This window comes from Marmota marmota, unplaced genomic scaffold (genome assembly GCF_001458135.2).
Source record: "Marmota marmota marmota unplaced genomic scaffold, marMar, whole genome shotgun sequence".
NCBI classification, from domain to species: Eukaryota; Metazoa; Chordata; class Mammalia; order Rodentia; family Sciuridae; genus Marmota; species Marmota marmota.
This window is the reverse complement of record NW_026000169.1, coordinates 2,742,750-2,752,595: the sequence shown is the minus strand read 5'-3', so window position 1 is coordinate 2,752,595 and position 9,846 is coordinate 2,742,750.

Below are 9,846 nucleotides of genomic sequence, written 5' to 3'. Positions count from 1 at the left end.
GCTTTCTTAGTCACTGTATATGTGTAGCCTGGCACCCTTATGTTTCTATTTCTCTGGAGAATCCTGCTTTTATACTATAATATTAGTGATCTAATTTTCTCCTAGCAGAGGATGGGCTTGAGAGAGTATTCTACTGCAGGAGAGAAGATAAAAAGTTAACTGAGAGGCAAAGCATAGCCTTTGGTGATGGTGCATATGGTGTGTAGGAGGTTAGGCAGTTGGCTGTGCCATGAAGGTCCAACAAGAAGTAACAAGTGGAATGTTGGCAACAAGTGTGGCCCCAGAGAACAAGAGTATTGCAGATCCAGTCAGGCAGCCTGCAGCTGCATCATCAAGGTTTGCTGACAACACAGAGGAAATATGGCTTGATCACTCTCCTGGGTACTATATTTTTTATCCCAGGTGCCCTGCCTACCATTGGCTCCTGTGACCCAGAGTTTTGAAAAATAGTCTCATTGGCAGTTGGTGGAATATAAATTATGCATGCATTCTTTGATTTTACAGCTTGTAGAAACCACAATTCCATTATTCACACTTTTTTGTAGGAACTCTGCATTGGACAGGGGATCTCACTGATGAAGGTTAAAACTTGGAACAATAGAGGAACTAAGGGGGAGAATATAGCGAGTCTTCTCTCCTATCCATTATAAAACTTAAAACATGTTCAAGGATAAATAATGAGACAAGAAATGGATATATAAACAGATTTTTTTTTGGAGTAAGAATATACTTCTTCTAGTGTCAGCATTTGATTGCTTTGGGCGTTGTGCATAATATGTACATCACCATCACTGCATTTCCATGTTATCTAATAATCATCCATTTATGGATCTGTCCCTCATACCAGACTGAACTCTTTGTGGATAGGAACCAAGTCTTACTAATCTCTTTATTCCTAGTACTTAGCAGTAATGAATGATAAAGATTCAACCTTTCCTTACCAAGCATGTTCTATTCTAGAAATTCTTTAAATTAAAAATTCTTTCATAGCAAACAACTTATCTTTCTTTCCTAGCATAAGCAGGAAGTAACTCAGAACAGCACTAACAGGCATTTAGTAACTGTTGATGATGCTAATGATGACATCTAGTTTCTATGGCAACATGCACTTATCCTTACAGTGTTTCTTGGACTATGTGAAATTTGGAAAAAAATACACACAACTTCCCACATTGTGAAAAAAAAATTCTTTTTTTTATAGCCCAGTGTTGCTATTCACCTAAGCTTTTTCTTCTAAATATGTTTATTCCAAGCTATAGAGTCCATTACCTATATACTGTGGACTATAATGATGTTAAATTTAGGAATGGCCTTAGGAGTTTTGGTATGGTGTGAAAGATGCAGAGAAGTAAGGCATAAGGAGGTACCTTATTAAAAATATATGGATGAAACCATTTTGAACACATAATTCTTTTCTGTGCCTTCATTTTCCCACTCTGATCCTCATCAAGTCAATTAACCCAATTCTCTTTAGACCTTGAAATTACTTCACTTTCTGTACAGACCATACTGAAATCTGTGAGAGAGGCATCTAAGCTATTTCTAGAATTGTGTCCATCCAGGATGGATATTCAGCTGGAGTGCAGCAGTACAGCTGGACTGGTTGCTAAGTACTTACATACCAATTGTTGGTTACCAGGCTTTTCTCTGATGACAATTTTAGTTAACTTTTTATGCATCCTTCTATAGACAATCTAGAATTATCCAAACAAATATAGAAGTGTGTTCTTTGTCTTCACCACAAATAGAGCATGTTATACATATTGCTATGCACCTTGCTATATTTATTTCACAGTATATTTTAAGGTTCTTTCTTTATCTGTCTCATTTAATAGCTATAAAATATTTCATTATGTGGGTAAGCCTTGTATTTGTCAGCTTTTTCTTGGTAACAAACAATCATAAAAATATCACAGCATATAAAAATAAGCATTTATTTATCTCTCATGCATCTGTGGATGGACTGATATAGCTGTATTTCAGACTTCAGGTCTATAGATAAGCTGAGGTAATGTTGTTCCTTATGGAGGGGCAGTAGATACCAGGATATTTTACTCCTATGGAATGCCAAATACACAAATAGATCAGTTTAATCATATAAATGCTTTTCAAGTCTTTACTCATAGCACATATACTAACATCTAATTGGCCTAAGCAATTTAGATGGCCAAACTCATAATCAAGAAGTGAGGAGTTTTACCTTGCCCATCTTGAGGTCATGGCAAGGTCATGAATATAATATTGCTACAAGTAATCTAATTCAGACCAATAATTCAATCTACATAAATCTTATTTTTATCTAATGTGCTATTTATTGATGGACATTTGTTTTCAACTTTTGCATATTCGTATGTTTTAAATTAATTCTAACTCTGAACTCCCATTCTACCAAGATAATGAGAATCCACTCCTCATTATTAAGACTTGCCTTTGCCTCAGTGTGGTGCCCTGATACCAGTATCATATGCAAGTCAAATGTCAAAGAAACCTCTGTGATTCTCTGTTATTGATCCCTACTGGTTATAATGGAGGCAGGGTCCAGAGAACACGATTTTTTTAGGACCTGGGATACTACTAATTCCAGAATTTCCCAAAGGGGAAGGCTTGGGCCTTATTCTTCAAATATAATCTCCAATAATAATCACCCTTTCAATAAATGCTTTGATATTACTTAGATATGAGTAGCAAAAGTCAAATCTTTTTTGGAACATGTATTTTGCAAAAAAAAAAAGGGGGGGGATATAATCACATACTTGAGCTCCTTTTTTCATTTTTGCATCAAAGAATGTTAGATGATTTTATTGATGCAAAAATATTCATATAGGATTGTAGAAAAAGAAGGTAAAGTAAGTCTGCTCTGGGTATGTACATTTCTGTACACTGGCTGAAAATACTGCCACATATCATATGTACATCCATGTGTTCCCAAGACTGTATAAAAGAGAAAATGGGCAGACTATAAAGAAATTAGCTTTAGTACAAACATAACTTTAGGCTTTTTCAAGTATATGGCTACCTGCTTAAAATTCAGGAAATCATTTTGCTATGATAAGGCTGGGGTCATCTTTCTTTTATCTTTAAAAAAGAACATACATTCTTTGGTTCATTTCTTTACCAATTCTGTATTGAGCATTTAACTAATCCTCAAGCTTTGGGGATGCAGAGGTAAGAAGGCACTATTTCTCCCTCATGGAGTTCAGGATGCAAAAGGAAGAAGGCAAACAGAGACTAGTCCCATATAATAAAAATGCAGTAATAGGAACTTTTCCAAAGTATAAAGTTGGCATAAAATGAGGGTTACCTAGGCAGAGGGTGCAGATATCACGCAAGAGGAGCCATTGGAATGGGATTTTCAAAAATGAGCAACAATCCATCGCAAAATAGGGGAAGAAGGTGTCCCAGGTATTAAATGATAGACATCTGATAGTAGCAGAGGTCTGAAACAGGAGTATAAAAGCAGTGAGGTTGGCCAGAGACAGATATGAGGAGGGTGAGATATGGTGGCAAAATGAGTGTGGAAAGTTAGGCACGGATTCTACCTTGGAACTTAGAGCAGGGAAATAAATGACCTTGTTTTAGAAAGATAACTCTGAAAAGTGTTGAGGATGCATTTGATGAGCAGGAGATTGAGGCTTGGCAGGAGGCCAGAATAAAAGCTCGAGACTATGGAGCCATTCTAATGGGAGTTAAAAGGGTTAAGGGGAGCTGGGAGTGATGGCATAGGCCTATAGTCCCAGCTACTTGTAAGGCTAAGGTGGGAGGATCACTTGAGCCCAGGAGTCTGGTCATTATAACCAGCCATCACAAAAGCAGAAAACCAAAACCAAAAATGAAAACAAGAGTTTTAAGGGGGAAATGGCCCCAACCATGATTGGTTTTGACATTTATTTGGCAAACACCATCATGTTACTCTCCCACTTAAAATCCTTTAATAGCTTCCATTGCCTTCAGGACACAGCATAAACTCATCAGCCGACACAGCAAGTCCTTTGCTTTAAGAGTCTCTAGCTACTCTTTCACCTATCTTCCTGTGCCCTCAGTTTGTATTTTATGTGCAAGTCTCTAAGCTTGATGGTTAACCTGGAGTAAGTTACCCCTTCCTCACTGATGAGTTTGTGTTTCAAATATTACTTCAGGTATCATCTTCCCTGGGAAATCACTTTGGATTCCCTCTCACCTTTGGTTTAGGGACTGATCCACGTGCTTCAGGACCTTGGGTTCCTTTCACCACTGAGTTTAGACCACCATACCATAAGCCAAATCCCTAAGAAGATAATGGATACATTGAGGGCACAGCTGTCTTTTATCTCTACATCTCCAGCCCTAGAATAATTTAGGACCGAGTGGGCTCTCAATTAATTAATGCTTCTGAGTGAATGAATGAAGTAGCCCAATAATGCCTGGGATTCATCCTCAAGTCATACCGCTACTGAAGTTGTTTTAATACATTAGAGAAATGTGATGGTAAAACTTAGATCTGAGGAAGAGTCAGAACATGCAGCATTGCTAATAGGTCCAAATCTAAGAGGAAGCATCTGCCTCAGGTCTTGGCAGATTTCCTTGCTTCCCTCTAATCTGTTCTTTCATCCAACAGATGTCTGCACACTGCAACCTCAAGATGATTAATAACTCAAAGATTGGGGAGGGGAGTATTTTTGTACTTTTTACCAGTGCTTTGGACTCAAATCTTTCCATCCCCATGTGACATCCATTTTGTTTTCTTCTGTTAAGGTTTATGCCTAAATAGGTTTAACTGTGAATAACTGTTAGAATTTATAATTAGTAGTTATAAAAGATATGACAGATGGGCTTCTATCCTAGAAACCAGCAGAGGAGAAGAGGGACAACAAGTCAGAGCAAGTGATAGAGGACATTTAGGAGAAGAAAGCATTTGGTTGGAGGAATCTGGAAACAAGAAGAAAGCAGTCCAATGTGTTGCAGTTGCTTTTGGTCAGTCTCCTCATTACTTTGGTATTAAAGGTCTAGCCATGACCCTCTGGGAAGGTTTGGAACTACTGTAAATGACTTGAAAACTTGTATTTTTTCTGCCAAAAGCAGTAAAATTACAAATAGTGGTATATGAAGGTTTCCACATTTAAAGATCAAGAATGGGTCTTCATGAACTAATAATATTCATACTGAACTGGAAGCTCTAATTATATATTTGTATAGTGCTTTATAAAATTTATTACATTAATCATAACTCTGTAGAGTAAGATAAGGAAATATCCTCATTTATCACATTCAAGGAATTTTATGTGGTCCTGTAAGTAGAAATGACTCAATTCAGAAGAGCTTGCAAATTCCATTGCTCCTAGTCCAGTGCTTTCTTCTCTATGTCACAAGGAAATCTCCAGGGAAAGAAACATATTCAGAACAAAGGACAGAGAAAGATGAGGTATCAGAAATAAAACACACAGTTCTTAGGAACCAAAGAGAAGGAAGAATAAGTCTGAGAGCACGGCTAGATCCTTCTGCTTAATAGTGGTATTACAAATTAAGGGATTCTGGAAGTAAGATATAGTTATGAAACTAACTAAACTATAAACAGTTATAAACTATAAATAGTTGTGATTTAACATTCATTAAGAAGTATTTTTTGGCATTTAAAACAGATCCAAAATTATGTTTTTAAATGTATATTTTGAGAGTGGATACCGGAGATAACTGAAAAGGCTACTTTCCTGAGGTTGTATATATAAGAATGAACTTCAAATGTCCTTCAAACTCCATATAAGGGAGCAGATGCAATACAATTTCATGAAACAATTTAGCCCTTTTTTTGAATCATGATAATATTCATTCTAGGCAATAAGCATAGTAAAGAATACATGATTCTTATGGAGAAAAATACATTTTTAGGCCCAAATTGTGATAATATAAATATTTAAAAATTGAATAGAATCTCCTATTTGTGAGAAAAATGGATATTCTGTGGAAGCCCTCCCAAGTAGTTAATAATCGAGACAACCATGATTTATTATTTATCATGAGTTGAGTACTTTATTAAACACACTTATCTATATTAATTATTAGAAAACTTTTTATTAAGTATTCACAATTAACCCAGTTTTTACAAATAAGTGCCTTATAGCTTAATTAAGTAAGTGACTTGTCTGAAGTTGCACAGGGAAAAGACAGTGGGAATTAGAATAAGGATTTGAACTAAAAAAATGTTTGAATATTAATATTAATATTAATCCCATGGTTAGATATTCTTAAAATGAGCAATGTATGGTGTTCCCTGGAGGTCTTCAGAATTCAAAGCTAGGTCTAGCTATAGTTACTACTTCACCCTCCCGTTTTAGATGTCAATTGTGACAAACTATCCAAATCTGAGAACACTTTTGTGCATTCTCTCTAGCAATCACTGGGTGGAGCCAGTGCACCGAAAAGTCATCTGGTTCTTTGGAGACCAGGACAGGATTTATTCTAGGAAGTCAGGGAAAGTCAGGAAAGGCTGGTTTTGATTAGAAAAGTGCTAAAAAGCTCACTCCCTCTGACAGCTGGCTTTATTTCTTTTCTGGATAATGTAGATGAAGAGGAAGATGAGAGGTCTCTGGAGGTGTAAAGCATTGCTAGAGCCAAGAGCTATGTGGGCTGAATGCATAATCAACGAATTCTGTTCTTTCCCAGGAGTGGTTTTAATAATCTGATGTGTGGCTGGGCTGTGGGTTGTGGAAGCAGAGCATGCTATCACTCTGCCCTGTGTGGTCTGCCTTTCCTTAGAGAATCCAGCCTTTCATATTATATAATACTGAGCATATCCATTTGGCTTATATCTCATGTTTCAAATGGAATAACTAAAATGATAATTAATGATGTTGATGATAATTATTATCATGTTAGCATACACATGTGTGGCACTATATTATTTGTAGGGACCTCACTTACATTCATTATTGAGGTAGACAGATCCTTTGGCTAGGAATACACCGGACCTTCTTTGAGTCAGAGGACATGGAATAAGATCAGGATATAAGGAAGGTGTAAGATAGGGTGGGGTGATTATTTTCCTTTATGTCTAAAGAGGCTTCTATAGAAGTAAGGGTTCTCCACAGAAATAGAGCCCAGAGGAATCTCTTTCTCCTTCTCTCTTTCTGCCTGTCTCTCTTATCTATCTATCTATCTATCTATCTATCTATCTATCTATCTATCTATCTATCTATAATTGGCTTATGTGATTGTGGAGGCTGGCAAGTTCAAAGTCTGCAGGTAGGCCAGCAGGGTAGAGACTCATCAACTCAAGTTGATGTTGCAGCTTGAGCTTGCCAGCTTCTTGCTGGCAGAGTAACCTCTTCCTTGAGGGATTTCAATTTGCTTTTTTTTTTTTTTTTTTTTTAAGGACTTCAACTAATTAAATGAGGCCTACTCACATCACAGAGGATATTCTTTTTTGCTCAAATTCTGATGATTCCAGTGCTAATCTCATTTTAAAATACCTTCACAGAAATATATAGGTGTGTTTCTAATACATCTGGATAGTACAGTGCTTTATTATTTTATGAATTGCTGTGGCCTAGTTAAACTGATAAATAAAATTAGCCATTACATACAGATATGTAACTGATTCTTTGTTGGTCTTTAGAGGAAATGATGTTCCTTTTGTTGACTTTGAGAAGGTGCAGAGCTGTTCATCTCAGCAATTTATCACACTCTCTCCTTCCCCAGAAATTGATAAGTTTACAATGCTATTTTAGATAATTGTATAAAATATTTTTATATAAATATTTTTAAAATCAAGAATGCCATCCAGCCTGGCTTCCAACCATATCATTCTATGTTATGATTATAAGGTGGGTTTAAGATTTCTTCTCTGTAGAATTTCCTAAAAAAGGCCTTAAATGAATAAAGTGCCTTTCCATAAAGCATTGAAGCATCAAATGTTATTTTTGAAAGGGTCCCTAGAGTTGATTTGTATGGATTTCCTCATTTGACAGATAAGTGGAAACATAAAAGAATGAAATGAGGTGTTCAAGGTCACATAGATAACTTAGAAAACTGGGACCAGAACCTGGGTCTGCTTTTTGCAGTTTTGTCGTTCTTTCTGTATTGCATCATATAAAAGAGCTAATCATTTGGACTGCAAATGCCCAACCATTTGTGCTGTGCATCATGTGTCTAAATAGGCCCAATGAAAACAGGAAATGTCAGGTTCAAGTGGGGCGATGGTTAGTAAAAGAGAAAGAATGTTGAAACCCAGTTCTTCCCAATGAAGCAGAAATGACTAAGTCTCTGGTAGACAGTGTGGCAAAGGGCAGGAAGAAAATAATCAAGTCATAGACCCTGGGAACCTCAGGTTTAGTAATGTTACTAAAATTCCTGAGAATGGTCCTATCAAGTGCTAGTAAGTGGTTTTGTATTCTCTGCAAATTGAGATTTCTCAGGTATGTACCACTACAAAAATTGTATGTATGAAAAATTTTTTAAATTCTATAATTATTTCTAAAAATGCATCTCCAAGAGGGTTCCCATTTAAGGGCAATGGGAGTCTGATTAGTTTATTCAGCACAGGAATTTTGGCAGTCCATACTGGCCACCTGAAATCCTATGTCACCTATCATTTTAGTTAGGGAAAAATTGACTTTGGAACTAATATTTGGAGAGAAGTGATCCATTCAAATATCCTACAATTTAGCCCCAAGAGAACTTATTTTAAAATGTTTTGAGAAACCCGGAGGAGACAGAAGAGACTTCTAGACTTGTAATAGTAGTGGAAAAGAATAGTTTCCCATTAGAAATCAAACATTTTTGGTTGATAGAAGGAGAATACAATGTAGACTAATAAGTAGGGGTCAATGTAAGAGTTATGGGTTGGAACAACAGGATTAATGGCAGTGGTAATGGCAGGGTCATCCAATATCAGTAGGACCTGTAATTACAACACTAGCTGCAGATTTTCATTCACCAATGAAATTCAATTCAATTCAGCTGGAAAACACCGAGTTCCCAGTACATTCCAACGCAGTGTTTTCAGTACACTCCTAGACAAATATTTAAGATGCACAGAAGCTACCAAAAGAAAGGAGAAATTTCATTTGGAGAACGAGGGAATACAAGAGATTAATCCATACAGATGTTATTGATTTGAGTTTTGACGAATGAATAGGAGTTTTCTGAGTGGTCAAGGAAAAGTACATTTGGATCAACAGAAACATTGTGAAGGTAGTTTTGCAAGTAGATATTGTTGTTTGTGTAACAAACCACCAACTTCATGACTTAAGACCATGGCAATACTATTTTGCTTATGACCTGTCATGTGAGTACAGCGAGACAGAGGTAGCTTTTTTCAACTGCGGCAGCTGCATTTAGGGCTGGGGAATCCACTCTCACAGTGGATTATTCACCAGTTGGTCCTGATTGTAGTCTGGGAGCTCAGCCAGGCTGGGGCCTATATGGACTTTTTGGAGTTCTTCACATTATGATAGCATGGTGTTTGGTTTCCAGAATGCATGTCCTAAGCACTTCAAGAAGCAGCTATATCCACCTTTTAAGATCTATCCTAAGATCTTAACTTCTACCACCCTTTTACTTATTTACTTCTACCACCCTTTTCAACTAATCTGGCTTCAGGTGTTGAGACTATATAAGCCAAGAGGAGGAGGAATAAGTTACATTGTGGGAAGATGTCACTGTGACCTGTTTGGAAAGTTCAATCTTCTGGTGGGCATGGAGGGGTGAACCATCATGGTTTATTCAAGGAGTACTTCATAACATAGGTAACTGTGTTCTTCTTTCCCCAAACAGTAAGCAATAAATATTTTCTTATGTTATGGCAGGAAAGGATTCCTATAGTAAGTCAACCGGGACAAGTTTCACAAAATCTTTGAGCCTCAGAATGCTTTT